The sequence below is a fragment of the Maylandia zebra genome, linkage group LG16 (genome assembly GCF_041146795.1).
Source record: "Maylandia zebra isolate NMK-2024a linkage group LG16, Mzebra_GT3a, whole genome shotgun sequence".
Lineage (NCBI taxonomy): Eukaryota > Metazoa > Chordata > Actinopteri > Cichliformes > Cichlidae > Maylandia > Maylandia zebra.
Window position 1 is genome coordinate 27,096,372 of NC_135182.1, and position 20,799 is coordinate 27,117,170.

Here is a 20,799-nt window from a genome sequence, read left to right on the forward strand (position 1 = left end):
TTCTAAAAGAAACACACACATATACATATATGTGTGTATATGTGTGTGTGTATATATATATATACACACACACACACACACACACACACACACACACACACACACACACACACACACACACACACACACACACACATACATATATATATATATATATATATATATATATATATATATATATATATATACACACACACACACACACACACACACACACACACACACACACACACACACACACACACACACACACACACACGTGTGTGTGATTGTATGAACATAAGTCAGCATACTTAAAATGTAATTTCTTTTCCTTTTCCAGCAGTCTCAGTTCCCCCAGCTTTCACGGCAATCCTCAAAGCCCTTCTGGACACGCTGGGAAACCCCTTCCTTACCGCCACTGTAACAAACAAAAGTCACAGTTCTATTACTTTTATCAGAGTTAAAATAAAAATGTGATTTATGTTAGCTGGCTTCATTTAGCAAACAGATATTTCTGTTTATATAGATACAGATATTAATACAGATATATTTTACGCATAATTTTACCTCTTTTTTTTCCTAGATGGGAAGTCTATCCAATTCACATTACAGTAATGCTAACACCCCTTTTGGTCGTCTCTCCTTACCTTCCAGCATTCATAAATCTGTTGACCTTCTTTGTCTGAGACCAACCACTACAATGCATCATCACCTATTTGTATTGGTAACTTACTTTACAACCTATTTTAATGGTTGCAAAGTAAGTTATTTGTGCTGTATGCAATTTTAGATACACAGAAAGTCTTCACTTACTATATATGGCTGTCATAGTGTCCTTATCAAGGGCAGTTCTTCACTCTGCGCCGATGTCCGTTTTGCTCTGTCCTCCTATAAAAAGCATGAACATTTGAGTGTTTGACTAGTTTTAGATTTCCAAAAATTTGATATTTGTACAACTAAACATTTGAACTACAATATATGCTATTGAGCGATACTTTTATGGGTAATTTTTGGTAAAGAAACTGGTGACAGAGTTGTAGGCTTTTTAAAGTACTATTAGCTAACCATTTGAACTGACTTTCAAAGCTGATTACCTTTTAAATTGCTGTGGATCAAAACCTCCAGTGGGAAGGCGGCCATTAGAAGAACACGCACCATTGAACCTGAAAATAACAAAAACAAACAAAAAACAGAACAATATATAAGAGTCCGGTAGGGTAATAAATCTCTTCTGAAGCAATATAGTTCATTTTGGGTGAAAAACAAAACATTCCTCTAAAATATATATACTGACATCAGCAATCAACATCATGATTGTAATTATTTCCTTTTTAGTACATCTACTGCTGTTTGCATGTGTCAAGCACTACGACTGTATCTATGCATATGCAATGTCTAAGCAGTAGTATTGGTCTGAATGACAACAAACATAACTAGTGTTTTGGAAAATCTGTTAGAAAACAGTTATTTCAATAATTATGATTAGCATGTGACACAGACACCGCATAAAAAAACTACAACAACAAATACTTACTTTAGGAGGATGGGGGAGGGCAGCATGAGGTTGAGACTTTGACATCTGTAAAAAACAAATTCATGTATTACAAACAAGTCACTTAAAAATACATTAATGTGGCAGACTGTTCCCTGTTCAGATGCAGTGTATAAGTACAATCAGGGCTGTCACAACAATGGGGTGGGGCCAAGTGGCTGCAACCCTAGGTACAATGTGCAGGTATATATAATTACATATAATATATGTGAATAAAGCAAGAATCTGTTTAGGTTAGTCACTGTGCTGACTGATGCTTGCTAGGTTTATATGATTGCAAACTGCACAAAAACAACAACAGCAACAACATTAATGACAATGACAAACAAAATTACTTACATTTATGTAAATCTCACATTAGGAAGATCTGCATTCGATTTCATGGGCTGAAATAAATAGGCAGAAACATTACTGCTAAAAAAATAAAAAACAAAAACTCTAAAAAGCCTAAAAATGACTTAAAAAGCAAGGAAATGTGGAACATTGTAATTAGCGAACATTAATAAAGCATAACTGTTCTTTGTTTCTAACCTTGGTAAGTACTCTGTAGCCAGAAGGAGAGGTAGGATTTCTGTGAAAGCCAAATTAAATGTGAATAGGCTTTGATAGTTATTGAGAAGGCAGAATAATAAGAAAAGGCAAAAGTACGTCACAATATAATTAATTAAGTTACATATTTTGATTACCAAATTATGGAAGCGTGGAGCTGCCACCCAGGCAAAAGAAAAATAGAGCTGTATCACGTTATGACGTGAAATGTTTATTGTTCTAACATTATGCTTTTCATGTTTGTATAATATAATATCACGTTATTATAATATACATAATTGTCACGTTCGCACAATATTGTACGGACGTGATAATTATGTACATTTTTCGTACAATGTTGTTCAAACATGTTGTTCAAACATGATAGTATATTGTTAGAACGATAAACTTTTCACGTTATAACGTGATATACTTATATTTCTCTTTTGCCTGGGTGGCAGCTCTACGCTTCCGTTCCAAATACACGAGAATAAAGTAATATTATATGGGAAAAGGCACCTGCTAGCTTGATGATGGAGGCTTCTTAGACTGGCCACCCGCCTTGGCTTCTTGTCGCCACTCCATGAAATAAAGGTCCGTTTCCTCCATGCCGGCTAATTATTCATCCTCATTAAAATCTCGTATATGTTCAGTTGGCAGAATTGAGAATTTTACATCTTCCAACCACTTAATTAACGCGAACATAATCGGCTTGTTTCTTCCCGTCTCCTGTATCCGGCCGTTCCTCTCGCTGTCAGATTTCGCGCCTCAGAGACGTCGTTATTTTTCAAAAAAAAAAAAAAAAAGAAGAAAGAAAGAAACAGCAACAACTACTAAAGAGAGTTTTTGCACGTTCATTGCACATTTGTGGGAATGTTTAAATATTTAATTTTTATTAATTACTTTTCATTATATCTTTATTTTTTAAACCACCGTGGCAATGCGCATGCGCATACACTCCTGCACGCAAAGGGCTTTGGAGTTGACGTAATGTCGCAATGCATTGTGGGAGCGCAGCACCATCTTGGCAGGTCACGAATCAAAACAAGATTGCTACGAACCATTCTGAAACGTAGCTCAAAAGAAAATGACGGTATAGAGACAGATTCTGTCCAGATGCAAAGAGACGGTACTTGATTGTTGAAATGTGGACCCGTATGAAATATAGCCATGGAGTAGAAACCCTGAAGACCAAACCGCTATTGACTTAGCATGATCTACTCTCATACCATGTCTGTGGAGTCAGAGCATACACGGCGCACCAATTTCGCAATTATAAATCTCTGGAGGCGCACATCCAATTCACCAAGGACTGGGTACAAGATTTGGCTATTTTTAAGCCTCCACGTTGTGAGTACGCCGTCATTCAAGCAAAGGTAAGTCAGCTTGAGTACTGCGAGTAAAATGCGTTTGATTCCCCCCAACATTCAAATTAGTGCTAGTAAAAATTCATTCGTGAGGGGGAAATTACAGTGAGAACATGTAGAGGCTCTGTTAGAGGGATAACATAGTGAGTTCAGTGCATTGATGTGACATTGTCCTGAAGGATTTAGTTATTCTTTATGGTTAAAGAAATTGCCCTAATTAATTCATATTTATTATAAATAATCCTAATTACACATCTTGCACACAAGAATTTCACTCACATGTGCTGTACCAATGTACCTGCACATGTGATGTGACAATAAAAAGTGATTTGATTTGTGATTTGATTTGATTTGCTTCCTTGTTTGTGTCCTGTGTCACTAAAAATACATTCATTACATACTTTAGGTTCATTTTTTGCTGATAGGTTTCTAAAAAGAAACATGCAGATTTAGAATATAACATGCAGCGTTCTATAGATGGATACATAAAAACACTTTATTTGTTACATTTATGATAAATGGATTTGAAAGTAAATAAAACACATTTGTGTCGGACTTGGCTTATTAAAGTTCTTGTCTTTAAATGAACTTTGTCTGTGTGTGTTTTAGGTCCTGCACTCTTAAAGACTGAATTGCAGCATTGCAGCCACAGGTCATTGTGAGCATCACAGGGAAGGTTGAAGCCGCCCACTGCAGCTGTATGACTAGAGTCGTGGAGACTTGCAGCCATGTCACTGCTCTTCTGTTTAATGTAGAAGCAACAGTGAGGATCTGTGGCACAAGGACTGTTACAGATGAACCTGCATACTGGGTTTTGCTGGGTAATATGACCAAGATACAGCCAGAGGTTGGCCATAAGATAGACTTCTCCTCTTCAGCTGCCCAAAAAAAAGGTTCTTGATCAAAACATAAACAGACCATTCGTTGTGACAGGTAAAAGAAGCCATCCTCAAAAAAGAAAAGTTCCACCTGCTACTGTGGAGGAGTTGGATCAACTGATGGGACAATATTTTTCCAAGCATAGTTCTGTTCTGAATAACCCATAATGTTTTAATTTAGGGGGCCATGTAAATACTTTGCATTTACTGAATATGTACTTACTAAATACCACTGTTCAAAAGTTGAATAAAGAAACAAAGAAATGTTTGCCTATTTTTAATTAAAAGCACTTTGTCGAACATCACATCAGTTACAATGTAGAAAAAATGTTATGTATAGTTTACAAATGACAAAATGTTCACATAAAATCATGACAGCATTTGTATAATATCACCCACTACTAGCATTCTGTAATTTACTGTCTCTTTTGAAAACTTATCACTACATAAACAGCACAAGACTTAAAAGTATTTAACAAGAGCATTTTTCCCTGGTTTTACTACCACACTGGGGCACATGTTCACCAAAACGCAGCAAACCTTTGCCATCTTATCCAGGAAGGTCACCTTTTTACCCACACATGGAAGAAGTAATCTGATTGGCATGGTGGTATGTAGCATGTAGTTTGAAGCAGGGATTTCGTAGTGCCCCATGTGTAGTGTTGGAACCCAGTCAGCATTTGTTTCATTCATTTCATAGGCTGGTTTGTTGCAATAATGCCAAATAGTTAGCAACTCTATAAATAGAAGGTAGTTCTGCATGTTTGTTCTAAGTTTGTGCTATTGAAAATAAAATTAACAGGCTATAAATAATAATATGAACTTATTTAGAACTTACCTGAATGAAAATACTGGAGCACACCAACAGATATCTGTGGCTGGTAGAGAACTGAATATCAGCTCGTCTCGCAGCTGCTATCCAGGCTAGACGCCTTCTTTTGGTAACATCCAACACATAAGCTCCCTCATGATGTTTCCAGGTGAGGAAACAATGAAAAGAGAGCCTGTTTTCAAGCTTATTCCTTTGTCGGTAGTGCAATCTAACATTACAACCGACCACACAGCAAGCATTTGTTTGGCCTGCTAATATGGCGCCTTGACCAAAAATCGTGGCTACGCCCCATCCCGTAAGATCACGCTCCAGAGCCCTATTAACGTACGGATCTAGAAAGAAGACGCTGCATTTTTAACTCTGAGGGAGATGGAGAATGAGCCTATTTCCAAAACAGTGGAGTGTGTTCCTTTAAATACTAAATTGTATATATTGTCAAAAACTAAAGTGTACATAGCAGTTGTTGTATCTTGTTTACTGTATCACTGACAGATAATTTCAAAGTCAATGAACGCTACATTATAGTGAGATATTGTGTAATGTGAAATACTGTAAGCAAATGAATAAACAACCTAATTCGTGATAGACCTTTGACTCTGTTTTGTTTGAATCCAACTGTTTTTTGCAGATGTGCATAAAACATGTTACTTTTAGTATTGTTATCATTATCATCATTATTGCACTAAATATATTTTAAGTAAAGGATACTTTGATATACATTCTACTGTAAGGTTGGAAATGTATTTTCTTCACCCTAAAATATGTTTTGAAATGTATTTTGGTTTGAAAGAAATACATTTTCAATTTCAAAAATATATTTTTTTGGAGCATCACAAATACAAAATATATTTACCATATATTTGAAATATATTTTGGCCAGGAAAAATTTATTTTTTTACCGTATGGGAAAGTCCCTTGACTTCATAATGGAGGAAATTTCTACTATCAGGTTGCAGCAGAAAAATATCATTGAAATTGTGGAGGAGGTAAAGCTCCTCCGCATCCAAAATGCCGAAAAAGATAAAAAGATTGCATACCTGGAAAGTAAGGTCGCTGACCTGGAACAATACTCCAGGATAAACGACGTCATCATCACTGGGCTCCATATTAAACCCCGGTCATACGCTCAGGCGGTGACCGCTGACAGCAACGAGGAACCTGGAGAGCTTGACATTAGCTCCACGGAACAACAGGTGGCTGCTTTCCTGCGGTCCAAAGGGATTGTCCTGGACTGTAACTCTGTCGAAGCATGCCACCCTCTTCCCAGGAGGAACGGCAACATACCGGCTATTATATTAAGGTTTGTAAATCGAAAGCACAAGATTACGCTGCTGAAACAAGGAAGAAAATTAAAAGGATCTAATGTCTTTATCAATGAACATCTAACCAAACACAACGCTGAAATAGCCAAAAAAGCGCGACACCTTAAGAAGCTGGGAAAAATCCAAGGCACTTGGACGACGAACTGCAAAATATTCATTAAACTAAACGGATCACCAGAGGAAGCCAAAGTTCTGACCATTAAAAATATGGCGGATCTCGAAAAATATCAGTGAGCAACACGATCTGGACGGCAAACAAGGTAACAGACAACCACACACTCACTTATGACACACACTGGAAGGAAGAACTCAGATACATCTGGAAGAATCAGCTGCATCAGTCAGACAGTTGCAGAATATGATCAATTGGAACTGAAAACATTTAACTATATGGATCACAATACACACGACTTGGAATATGAAATAGATCCAGACAACAACTTTTTCTCATCTAACAATTGCTGCTACTATACAAATAAAGACTACAATCAGAGGATTAAAACTGAGAATAAATTATCAATTATCCACTTTAACTGTAGAAGTCTCTATGCTAATTTTAGTCATATCAAAGAATATCTTAACCAGTTTTCACATCCATTTAGTGTCATTGCCTTATCAGAAACTTGGATCAATATGGAAAAAGGAACAGACTTTGAACTGGAGGGTTATGAATTCACATTTATAACTAGGTGAAACAAAGGAGGAGGAGTGGCCTTGTATGTGGACAAATCCTTGAAATTTAATGTGGTGGAAAAGATGACGATGGTGATTGATAATGTATTACAGTTGAAATTTGTAAAGAAAAAAGTAAAAATGTAATCATTAGCTGTATATACAGAGCTCCAGGTAGTAGTATTGAGACATTCAAAGACTGGATAGAAGAAACATTTATTGAAATAGCTCGCAAAAAAGTCTTCATTTGTGGAGACTTCAATATTGATTTGCTAAACCCAAATAAACATAAAACCACTGAGGAATTTATAAACACAATGCACTGTATGAATCTATTCCCTAAAATTACTAGACCTACCAGGATTACATCACATTGTGCAACTCTCATAGACAACATTTTTGCAAATGACATTGAAAATAAGACTAAGTCGACTCCTGATTAACGACATAAGTGACCATCTTCCAATTTTTACAATCTATGATAGGAATTACAAGATCAATAAAATGGACAGTAAAAAAGAGTACAGACGAGTAAGAACAGAAGAAAGAATGAATGCATTTAAAAAAGATTTATTGAAGGAAAACTGGGGTGAAGTATATCAGGAACAGGACGTTAATAGTGCTTATAATAAATTCCTTAGAATATTTACATTGCTGTACAATACCAACTGTCCAATAAAGCAATATAGTAGGAAACAGAAATATATGGACTGTCCATGGATAACAAAAGGTCTGCAAAATGCATGTATAAAGAAAAATGCTCTATACAGAGAGTTCTTAAGAACGAGAACTAAAGATGCTGAAATCAGATACAAAAGATATAAAAATAGGTTAACTAATATACTTAGATTTAGTAAAAAGGAATACTATAAGAAGCAATTAGATATAAATAGAAATAATAATAAAAGATTATGGGAAATCCTGAACAGTGTTATAAAATGTGGGACTGGACAAAAGAACTATCCCAAGTATTTCATTTGTAATGACCATGAAGAATACAATATGGATGTTGTGGCAAATAGTCTCAATGAATTCTTTGTAACTGCTGGACCAAATTTAGCAAGAACAATCACTCATCCTGGGAAAGCACAGGAAAAACCCGATACACTGATTGACAGAAATCCATATTCTATGTTTCTCACAGCCGTTGATGAAAATGAAGTTCTTGAAATTGTCAAAAAATGTAAAAATCACAAATCTTTGGATTGTAATGATATTGATATGATAGTGGTTAAAAGAGTCATTGAGGCTATTATAAAACCATTTACATACATCTGTAATTTATCATTTCAAACTGGTCGATTTCCAGACAGAATGAAAATAGCAAAAGTTATACCTCTATACAAATCTGGAAACAAACACCATTTCACAAACTACAGGCCTGTCTCTTTACTACCTCAATTCTCAAAAGTTCTTGAAAAACTGTTTAAAAACAGACTGGAAAAATTTATAGATAAACATAAACTACTCACTGAGAGTCAGTACGGATTCAGATCAAGCAGATCAACATCATCGGCACTATTAGATTCAATAGAATACGTCACAAATTCCATAGACAAAAAGCAATATGTGGCTGGGTTATTCATAGACTTGACAAAGGCATTTGACACTATAGATCATGATATATTAATAAGAAAACTGGAACGTTATGGTGTCAGAGGGGTAGTTTTAGATTGGGTCCGGAGTTATTTAAGTGACAGAAAGCAGTTTGTGAAAATAAATGGTGGTTGCTCCTTATGTATGGACATTGCTTGTGGTGTACCCCAAGGGTCAGTTTTGGGTCCAAAATTCTTCAACTTGTACATTAACGACATCTGTAAAGTGTCCAAAGTATTAAAAATGGTTCTCTTTGCTGACGATACAAACATTTTTTGCTCTGGTGATGATCTGCAGAATTTATTGGAGGATATGACTAATGAAATAAGTAAAGTGAAGTTCTGGCTTGATAAAAACAAATTATCATTAAATTTGAATAAATCTAAACTTATGTTATTTGGAAATAGTAGTTTAAATACAAATGCAAAGATTCAAATAAATGGTGTTGATATTGAAAGAGTCAGTGAAAATAAATTTCTGGGGGTAATAATAGATGAAAAACTTAACTGGAGAGCTCACGTAAGATATATTCATTCCAAAGTATCACGAAGCATTGCAGTACTAAACAAGGCAAAACAGGTATTCGACAGAACATCACTTCATATTCTCTACTGTTCACTGGTTTCACCATACTTAAGCTATTGTGCAGAGGTCTGGGGCAATAACTATAAAACCACATTACATTCACTTTTTACTCTTCAAAAGAAAGCAATTCAAATCATCCACAATGCAGGTTATAGGGAACATACAAACTCACTATTTTTGCAGTCTGAAATATTGAAAATTGACGATATAGTGAAATTCCAAACAGCACAAATTCTATTCAAAGCAAAAAATAAAGAACTGCCAGGTAATATCCAGAGTATGGTGGGGGGTTTTTTTTTTTTTGTTTTTTTTTTTTGTTTTTTTTTTTTTTGTTTTTTTGAAAGAAGGAAGTTATAATTTAAGGGGTTTTTGTAACTTCAAAACAATGAAGGTACGTACTACAAGAAAAGGCTTTTGTGTTTCTGTTCAAGGAGTGAAACTATGGAACAAACTGAATATGGAATTAAAGCAATGTCCAAACATAAAACTGTTCAAAAAGAGTTATAAAAATATGATCTTCTCGATCTATAAAGAAAAGGAAAATATTTAAATTAAGTGAATGTCTCTATTTAAAAACAAACAAACAAAAAATTCATGATGTGATATTATAGTATATAGTATATCAGAAATCTGTTCACTATTTTTATTACAAATTATATCAGTAAGGAAGCTGACTAAATATTCACTGATAATTTATGGGACAGGGGTGGGATTAAATAAGTGTATACTTCTTCCCACTCCCTTTCAACATGTAAATTAATCAGAATGTTTTTTTGTATGTAATTTGTATAGTATATTTTTTTTCTCTCATTTCTTTTCTAAATGTACTTGTATATTGTTCACATGTTGAAATAAATTACCAATCAATCAATAGCCTCACCATAGTTTGTTCCCAGTTTAGGTTTTTGTTTAGCCACGCCATCCCTGCTGTATTTGCACACCTTGTTTTCAGCCATATTAAAGGCTCGCCTTCTGTTAAAGCTCACTCCCGTCTGTTCACTTGTGTACGCACCTGGGTCCATTACACGCATTCTCCACTCGGTCCGTCACAGCGGACTGTGACACCTCCAGGCTGGGCACACAGCAGGAGGGAGGCCAAGGAGCCCCCCAGCCAGGCTGAGAGGACCCCCAGAGACCCAGCAGCCACAGTCGATCACAGCCCCAGTGCAGAGAGCGCCCTCTGAGGAAACACTGGAGATATGACACAATAGGATATATACAGGGTAAAATGATAAAATAAGAACAGGATACAATATAAATATAAATAGAGTAAGAAGGTTAAAAAATGAATAAGAATAAAATCAATAAATATTAGGTAAAGTCTAAATTAATAATAGAATAACAGGATAGAATAAATAAGCATAAAATAAATAAACGCTAAGTAAAAGCTAAATTAAAAAGGTGGGTCTTGAGCCTGTTCTTAAAAATATGTACGTTCTCTGCGGCCCTGAGCTCCTCCGGCAGGCTGTTCCACAGACGAGGACCATACCACTGAAAAGCTGCCTCTCCGTGAGTATGTGTCCTGACTTTAGGGACAATCAAAAGGCCAGCACCAGAGGACCTCAGGGTCCGCGAGGGTTCGTATGGTAAAAGCAGATCTGAGAGATAAGAAGGCCCAAGACCATTAAGACATTTAAAAACCAATAAAAGAACTTTAAAATCGATCCTGAAACACACGGGGAGCCAATGCAGCGATTCTAAAACCGGTGTAATGTGGGCCCGCCCTCTGGTCTTCGTCAGCACACGAGCTGCCGAGTTTTGCAAAAGTTGTAAAGTTGAAATATTCTTCTTAGGAAGACCAGAGAGCAGGGCATTACAGTAATCAATGCGACTGGTAATAAAAGCATGCATCAGCATCTCCGTGTTGGCCCGAGAGAGAATAGGGCGGACTCTGGCTATATTTTTTTAGATGATAAAATCCAATTTTGGTTACATGTTTAACATGTGGGATAAAACCAAGCTCAGTCAAAAATAACACCCAGGTTTTTCACTTGTAGCGAAGGACATCGTGAAAATGCCTGTAATTTAGACAAGAGTTTCTCTCTCTGAGCCTCGGGACCGACGATTAAAACTTCAGTTTTGTCCTGGTTAAGCTGTAAAAAGTTTTCTGCCATCCAAGATCGTATATCTAAGATACAGTTAAAAAGGGCATCCATTGGTCTGGTGTCATCAGGAGACACGGAGATGTACAGCTGCGTGTCATCAGCGTAACTGTGGAAGTTCACTCCATGCCTCCTGATGACACTGCCGAGAGGGAGCATATACAAATTAAAAAGTACAGGGCCTAAAACCGACCCTTGAGGCACACCACATGTCATTCTATGGATCTTAGAGGAGCATGTATCCATACTCACCATAAAAGTTCTGTTAGAGAGAGAGGAAGTGAACCAGTTATGTACAGCACCAGAGAGGCCCACCATGTGTTTCAGTCTGTTTAAAAGAATAGCGTGGTCTACTGTATCAAAGGCTGCGCTTAGATCCAGTAGCACCAGGACTGAGAGCTTTTGGGAGTCCCAGTTACATCTAAGATCATTTAAAACCTTTAGGAGAGCCATCTCTGTGCTGTGGTTCACCCTAAATCCAGACTGGAATATCTCCAGGATCTGTCTATCATTGAGAAAATCAGTAATCTGAGTAAAAAGTTTTTCTAAGATTTTACTTAAAAATGGTAAGTTGGATACAGGTCTGTAGTTATTAAAATCATTACAATCCAAATTGCTCTTCTTCAGAAGGGGCCTCACCACCGCCGTTTTAAAGGCAGCAGGGAAGACACCCAACTGAAGAGAGCAATTCATCATGTATAAAAGCTCAGCCTCAAAATCCATAAAGTGTTTTAGATCCAATCCCTTCTTCACTCTTTAAAAGACATGTGGTGGGTCTCACTGTGGAGAAAACTTTCTGAAGGTTCTCAGCATTAACCAGGACAAAGCTGTCCAGTGTCTCCTCAGGTACAATCGAGCCATCAGATGTGTTTACAAACATATCGCGATTAGATAAAATATCAGATCTGATGGCGCTGATTTTTTCCCCTGAAGTGGTCTGCAAACTGCTCGCAGAGTGAGTCTGTGGGGGTTCTTTAGGAGCTGTTAAAATCAGGGTTAAATAAATGATCTATGGTGGAAAAGAGGACCTTGGGATTATTTTTGTTATTACTGATTATTTTGGCGAAGTATGAATTTCTTGAGTTCCTTAATGTATTATTGTACATTTTAAGTTGCTCGCAAAATATTTGATGGTTGATAGTATTTTTATTTTTCCTCCACCTCCTTTCTGCTGCCCTGCAATTTCTTTTGAGTTTTTTGACTTCTTCGTTTCTCCAGGGTGATACATGTTTTACGTTAATCTTTTTGGTGGTGAGTGGAGCAACGGAGTCAAGGCTTTTCTTCAGTTTGCTGTTGAAATGATTAAAAATCAGATCGCAGGGTGCAGGTAAAATCACAGGGGGGCATTCGTCTAAAACCCTGGTAAAATTTGCAGCCACTTCAGAGGTTAGATAGCGCCTCCTCACAGTTCGCACCGAGGTCTCCCGCTGAATAAAACCGGTGATGTTAAAAAAACACACAGTAGTGGTCAGAGACAGCCAAGTCAACAACAGAGGACACGCTGGTGGACAGCCCATGGGTGATGACCAGGTCCAGAGTGTGTCCTCTGTTGTGAGTCGGCTGCGTGACGTGCTGGGTAAAATCCAAACAGTGAAGAATGTTTAAGAATTCTTTTGCTGCAGGGTCAGAAGGATTATCTATGTGCAGGTTAAAATCACCGGTTAAAATTATCATATTATAGTTTGAATGTATGTTTGTTAAAGATTCTGAGAATTCCTTGACAAAAGCAGCGCTGTCTTTAGGTGGTCTATAAATTGTGACAGATAAAACTGGAGGGCTGCTGAAAACAATAGCATGGAATTCAAAAGTGGTAAAATGATCAAATAAAATTTGTTTGGAGGAGAGTGTGTTGTTGGTTAAAGATGCAGTCTCACCACCTCTCTTACCACTTCTAATAGAAAAAGAGAAATTAAAATTTGGTGGGGAGGCCTCAGTGAGAACAACTGGTGCATCCGAGCCCAGCCATGTTTCAGTTAAAAATAAACAGTCAAGTTTATTATCTAAAATTAAATCATTAATAATAAAAGACTTGTTCGACAGAGAGCGTACATTTAAAAGTGCCATGCTGATTGAGACTGGTGGATTTTTGACAATAGAGTTGGATGGATGTTGATATTTTTGAAGAGGCCGGAGGTTATTAATGTTTTTGGAGTAACTGGATTTATGATAATTCTGTTGCTCTCTGTTTGTGATTATGACGGGTATTGTGTTGACTGTGGGAGAGAGAGGTCCTAGTCCAGAGTTTTGTGTATTACTGTTAAAAGTGGAACAAATATAGGAGCTGGGACCAAGGGGACATCAGTCAGTGGCAGACGGATCAGCAGGTAATGTCAGTTTGGGGTAGTGACAGGGCGATGTGCGGGAGTGCTGTACGCCAAATGCCAAATTGGCGGACAGCAAACGGCGTCCCCAGGCGTTGAGGTGGAGCCCGTCTGCCCCAAAAAGATGCCTCCTCTCCCAGAAGGCATCAAAGTTGTTAATAAAACCCACGCCGTGGGAGACACAGGCGGAGGAAAGCCAGGTGTTAAGGCTGAGCAGCCGGCTGAAACGGCCTATCCCTCTGCCACAGGTGGGGGTGGGCCCGGAGATAAAAGCACTCACCTGCAACTGACCAAGGAGGCTGAAGAGTTGGAGGAAGTCCAACTTCAGCAGCTCAGATTGCTGTTTGGGGATGTCATTGGTGCCGATGTGGATGATGAGCCGGTTAACCTGTGGGTGGGATGCCAGAATGTTGGGAATTCTGTCCACTATGTCAACAACAGTGGCTCCCGGGAACGACAGCGTGAGCGCCCCCCTCATCCGCACGTTCCTGACGATGGAATCCCCGAGGACCAGCGTGGAGAGAGGAGGTGCCACCAGGGGCTGTTGGCCATCTGAGACGCCCGCGCCGCGACACCGGGGGTGTTCAGATGGAAATGCGCCAGCCGGACTGCGTGAGTGACTCCCAGGTAGCCGCGCCGTGGGTCCTCTTCTCCGAGGAGCCGGGGTAAAGCACAGCTCTCCGCGGTGAGTTTGCACCACAGCGTCGGGTTGCCCGCCGCGACTCCGGGGGCGTAGTGGTGGAGATGGCGCAGACCTCAGCGACACAGCGGGATGGCGAGGGCTAGCGGTCAGAGGAGGAAAGTCCACAGGATCCAGGACATTGAATTTATTCTCCAGTACTACCGCGCCGGAGGGGTGAGGGTGCGAGAGACGGATCCTCCTGCCCCCTCTGCAGCCACCACGCGTCTCAGCCACGGTCCATGGCGCTGGTTGGAGTGGAGTGGAGCTGACCAGAGCCTTGTGTCTGGCCCCTAGCTGAAACCAGGAGTTCTCATCCTTGGCAGAAGCACCAGCGACGCAAGTTGAGAGCCTGTGTTGACTGTTGGCGGGATCTTGGGACACAGCAGCTGGATGGTGCACTGTGTCGGCTAGCTCAGCGCTAGTAGCGGTGGTTTGAGCTTTGCCAAGGAGGATCGTGTCAAGTTCGCATTCAGCCCCCTGGATTTGGTATAGCGTGGATATCCTTTGTTCCAGCTCGATCACTTTTTGGCTCAGGTTGATGCAGCTTTCACAGCTGGATGTTGAGGTAAGTGGTGCCATTCCGGAATCTCGTACCGGCGACAGCGTCAAAAACAAAAATAGAAACTGCCACTTTAGCCTACGTTAGCTAAAAAGTCAGTCGTGACGCAGCAAAAAAAGCGTTTCAGATCAGTATCCAGCAAAAGTCGAGTCAAAGAGTCCAGGAGTGTCGAGCACGACAACAGGACGCCCATATTTTAATAATATGTATGCATTAAGTCCATAGTAACTACATTAATTGCAAAAAAGTGCAACAAACTACAAAAAAAATTGAAAATCGTTTTTGGTTTTTTTAAATATATTTCTACTTGGAGAAATTTAAGAGGCTTATCCCTCAAAACTTTAAATACAAAAAAGTTGCAAAAAATAGTTTACAACAACAGGAAATTTATTTTGAGTGTCTTCATAGTTTTATTTTTGAGATACACCAATTTTTATATACTGTAGGAAAAACGACAAACAATCCTATGATGCAAATTTGCAAAGAAAACAGCATGTGCATCAAAATAAACTATTTTAAGCAGTGCATTTCGAGTTCTAAGCATCCCAGCAACTATTCAGAAAAGCATAAAGTCAAACATGACTTATAAAAACACCAGTATAGGCTCTTAAGGCCTACAAGTAAAAAACTACATTTTCCGCGAAAATGACGTCACTTCCGGTTTCGGGCAGGAAATGGTGGACATGCAATCGTTCGCACTGACATCTGTTTCAATGTGGGAAGTGTTACGAACAGCTGATCAGATCGGCAAAGCCTGTTTCTAGAATATTATGTTTTTGTTCCCGCAAGCTCTTTTCATGCAATTTTTGCAAAGCTTTATGTGGAAGGAAACCGTGACTTAGGACAAGCTGATGGCATAAGATGTACGTACAACTCTGGTTTCATATGCAAAAAAAAATTATTGCGCTAGCTTACGCGGTTCCCGGTTCTACAGGGATTTAAAAATAGTTACGCAAAACAGAGCGTGCCTGCTCCGACCGGCTTTAAAGGGTTAAACATGTAACAATCGAATTGCATCTTTCCATTGCCAGCCATCTCATTTTGTACAAATCCAGCCAACTCTTCCAAGTTTGTGTATTTTTTAAACCCTTACAAGAATTGAAATGTGTCCCAAATATCTGTATCCCATCAGAGGCAAGTTTCTTAAAGGAGAGGTAATAGCTGCTCCACCATAGGACCAGTAGGACCTCCAGCACACAATGAACACTTAATTAACATTAACACATTTATTAAAACACAATTTTAAGCAATAACCCTTTTCTTTTAGTGTGTTTCAATTTGTTCCTACCGCGCCATTGGAACGGTGTACTATCCAGTAACAGCATCCAGCTGGCAGAAGCATACACCTGCAGCAAGGAGAATCTACCAGGCAGGATAGCACAGCGGAGTCATCAGATGAGGATTATCATGAAGTGGTTCATCCAGCAGGAACAGGATACCAAAAGGAGAGAGAAAAAACACAGAAAGCATAGTCATGACTAACTCAGTGTCACTAACAGCTCATCTAGCAGTCTTAACATCATAAGGATACAGGCTGGTCCATATAAAAAATATTAACAGAAAAAATAAATGCTGTTAACCAAATTTTCTTAGGCAAAAACACATAATCTTGATATTTGACCTTGTATCAGCCGCCATATTGGAAAGGTAGCCAGGTTTCCTTAGCTGCTAGCTTGCTAACAGTCTGCTATCCAGCCCGGTAATAACTTCATTAACATTTTTTACAACATTTAGCTTTCTTCCTTAACAAAAACATCGCAGTTGTGGATTTGAATCTCGCTGCAGCATAATAAGACCCAGAACATTCAATTTGAACATGTGCTGCAAGCTAACTCCCCAGAGGAGTTCATGCAATGGCCAATGCCTGTCGGATTCGGCTCATGACTTCTCTGTCTAACAACACATTAAAACATCAGTTTCAAGTACAAATGTTTCATAAACTTATCTACAGCGACTCATATTAAATGTACCCAAGTTTCCAGCTGGCAGTGGGCACAAGAACAACACTCCTCATCAGATCAAGGGAGGAAAAGAAAATTCTAGAGCTGGGCTGGGTGGCTGCTATGCTCACGGCATTGTGGCACGTTCAATGACTGCCAAATAATCAGAAATCTCATACTTAATTAATGACTATCAATTGAAACATATTTACTATACCTCAAAGTATGAGTGTACCAATTTTAATTGCCCATTGCAAATATGGTAAGTCATGAGGGTGCTAACCATGCTCTATGACTCTATGACTGTATGACTGACAGTTTTGCTATGCACCAAAATGTCAGTTATGTTTAATGCTATAAATAAAAATAACTTTACTTATATTTTAAGATAGGTATGTTAAGATGTGGGAATGTTAAAGCATGAATATTAGCTGTTGTAATTAGTATATTTTAATGAGTCGGTTTTTTGCACTGCAGGAGTCACTTGGCTGAGTGACAAAAAGGTTCTTCCCACTGAAAACGCTATGTCCAGATGAACAAAATCCACTTTTGGGGATGTACTTACCTGGATGATTGAGCATGTATCAAGACAATGAGTCATTTACTTTAGTAAAACTGTAATGCAACAAGCACAAAAAATGGGCTGTAAAAAAAAGAAAAAATATCTGAACAATAGCACCGACTTTTAAATAGCAATCAAGCCCAATAAACAGTTTCTTTTGTTAAAAGAGGGGCCTAATGTCCTCCACAGTTATGTGAGATGATAAAGCCATACAGAAAATGATTACTTCAAGATATAGCTGCTAAAAGTCGTTCTACTACCGAATTACGTGTATGTATCCTCTCTTGATTTATTTCCAAAGTTTACTCACTTGATTTGGATTACTGAATGGAACCTAATCATTTTATTAATCTATACACACAGAAATAGCCACACAAACTAAATTAGTTGGTCAAATTTTATTCAGACACTTGTTGAAATAATCACACAATGTAGTCCTTCTAATGACAGCAACATACTGTTGTTAGGAGGTGGTGGGATTGTCACATGCAGTGAGCTAGCATGATTTACTTAAAGCTGATGTGATTCCCAGATTGGATGAACTATTTGCATTTTCCTCATCATTATTTTTATTTTTGTTTTCTGATTGCTGATTGGTAGTGGTTGCCAGAATTATGCTTTCGCTTAAAATACAGTGTTAGCTACTAGTGCCTCAATTTCTTGGTTGTCTAAGAAATTCATCCTATCAGAGCCTTCAAAAACAAAAAATAAAAACAAAAAATATATTTTACAAAACATAATTCCAATTAAAATAGTTAGCTGGGTAAAATGCCACATGTTTTATGTCATGGTACAGTTAGTGCGATTCTTGATTCTTATGATAAAATGCAATTATATTTTAATCCCACAAATCTCTTTTTTCTTTTTATGAGAGCTCACACACTTAAAGGATATCCCAAAGTCACACATTTTACAACAGCAACCTCATTTTATAAATGCAATACACTAAAAAACAAGGGGAATAAAAGCAAAACATTAAGAGCTTTTTACAGAATAAATTGCATGACTGCAGTGAGAAAGCAGTAACATCACGACAATGTCAGTAGGGACTGGGGAGAGGGTTTTAGGAAGGATTCGAGTGCCAGGTCTTACAACTGCAGCACAGATCATAATAAAATTGCTATTTGCTTGGGTATTACCTTCATGAATGACATCCATATTAATAGGAAGAAAATTCTGCATCTTCAAGTTAGGATTTTAAGGGGGATAAGGGGCGGGGACACCAACTGATGTGCAACTTCTACTAAAGCTTTAGCATAGGAGTAATACTAATGATTCTTGACGCCAGCGAGGCTGACAAAGTGGTGAATTTCCTATTACTGACATCATTTAGAAACTAGGGTTTGACTCCTGCGTGAGACCGTAATTTTCTTTACTTTTCTTTATTTATGTAATTTTTGTTTTCACTGGCAATTTAGTGTTAGGTTAGGACAAAAAACAAATTAGGAAGGTTAAAGACAGAACATTACTAGATTGTGGTTTTAATTAAAATGTAACCTTTGACAATGCTGAACACATGAGAAGCTATTAGGCATATCACCCAATTTGTAATATTCCTAAACATTTCTTAAGGCAGACAAGACACTCCTCCCCACCCCCAACAACGGCATCCAATACACACTCAACACAAGGCTCCAGCCTGTCTCTCAACCACCCAGGTTAGGAGGGAACTGAGGAGGATTAATGGCAAGAAGGCAGCAAGCCCAGATGGCATCAGCTCGAGGGTCGTCAGGTCCTGCGCGGACCAACTGTGTGGGGTGATGGAGCACCTCTTCAACCTGAGCCTGAGGTTGGGAAGAGTCCCACAGCTCTGGAAAACCTCCTGTGTTGTACCAGTGCCAAAGACTTCACGCCCCAAGGACCTCAACAGCTACAGGCCGGTGGCTCTGACATCCCACCTGATGAAGACCCTGGAGCGGTTGGTCCTGGCTCAGCTTCGGCGCCTAACAAGCTCATCACTGGACCCACTTCAGTTTGCCTACCAGCCTGGCATTGGAGCGGATGATGCCGTCATTCACCTCCTACATCGTTCCCTCGCTCACCTGGAGACCGCTGGAAGCACTGTGAGAATCATGTTCTTTGATTTCTCCAGTGCCTTCAACACTATTCTTCCCTCGGTTCTGAAGGACAAGCTGGAGAACTCTGGAGTGGACCATCACCTCACTACCTGGATTTTGGACTACCTCACCGACCGACCACAGTATGTGAGGACTCAGGGCTGTGTGTCGGACAGGGTCGTCTGCAGTACGGGGGCCCCACAGGGAACGGTTCTGGCTCCGTTCCTCTTCACCATCTACACTGCAGACTTCTCCCACAATTCCACCCAGTGCTTCCTGCAGAAGTTCTCTGATGACTCTGCAATAGTCGGCCTCATCACTGATGGGGACGACAAGGAGTACAGAGGACTGACTCAAGACTTTGTGGACTGGTGCCAGCTGAACTACCTCCAGATCAACGCCAGTAAAACCAAGGAGCTGGTGGTAGACTTCCGCAGGCACAAGCATTCTCCACTGCAACCACTGAACATCCAAGGTATGGACATTGAGGCTGTGGACAGCTACAGGTACCTTGGTGTTCATCTGAACAACAGACTGGACTGGACTCATAACTCAGACGCCCTCTACAGGAAAGGGCAGAGCAGGTTGTACCTGCTGCGGAGACTCAGGTTGTTTGGGGTGGAGGGCCCACTCCTGAAGACCTTCTATGACTCTGTGGTGGCTTCTGCTATCTTTTATGGTGTGGTCTGCTGGGGCGGCAGCATCTCTGCTGGGGACAGGAAGAGACTGAACAGGGTGATCCGAAGGGCCAGCTCTGTTCTAGGATGCCCTCTGGACCCAGTGGAGGTGGTGAGTGACAGGAGAATGGCGGCTAAGCTGTCATCCCTGTTGGACAACGTCTCCCACCCCATGCAGCAGACTGTGACAGCACTGAGCAGCTCCTTCAGTGGGAGACTGCGGCACCCACTGTGTGGGACGGAGAGATTTCGCAGGTCTTTCCTCCCCACTGCTGTCAGACTCCACAACAAAGACTTTAACTGAACAAACACACACATCCACACATGTGCAATAATCCTTTCTGGCATCGTTGTATTTTTACTCAGTTGTATATAGCATTCGTATTCTATTTTTATCTTATTGTATATTTTTATTCTATTTTATTCTACTGTATATAGTATATTATTTTATTCTATTCTGTACAGCTGTGTACTGTATTCTTATTGTATTCTAATTTTTGCGTCATAACTTTTGCACTGTCCACTTCCTGCTGTGACAAAACAAATTTCCCACGTGTGGGACTAATAAAGGTTATCTTATCTTAT

At 39.3% G+C, this 20,799-nt stretch overlaps 2 long non-coding RNA genes across 2 annotated transcripts; both read right to left on the minus strand.

Annotated features, from left to right (window-relative positions):
• Nucleotides 1-260: 260 nt before the first annotated feature.
• LOC112435357 (uncharacterized) lies at nucleotides 261-2,704 on the minus strand. Its single transcript, XR_013093599.1, has 5 exons — nucleotides 2,582-2,704; nucleotides 1,517-2,105; nucleotides 1,077-1,145; nucleotides 796-870; nucleotides 261-400 (listed from the first exon to the last, which is right to left on the minus strand). It is a non-coding gene; the product is annotated as an uncharacterized LOC112435357 (long non-coding RNA).
• Nucleotides 2,705-9,651: 6,947 nt separating this feature from the next.
• LOC143413043 (uncharacterized) lies at nucleotides 9,652-17,047 on the minus strand. Its single transcript, XR_013093600.1, has 4 exons — nucleotides 16,949-17,047; nucleotides 16,267-16,340; nucleotides 10,327-10,505; nucleotides 9,652-9,839 (listed from the first exon to the last, which is right to left on the minus strand). It is a non-coding gene; the product is annotated as an uncharacterized LOC143413043 (long non-coding RNA).
• Between the last annotated feature and the right edge of the window lie 3,752 nt (nucleotides 17,048-20,799).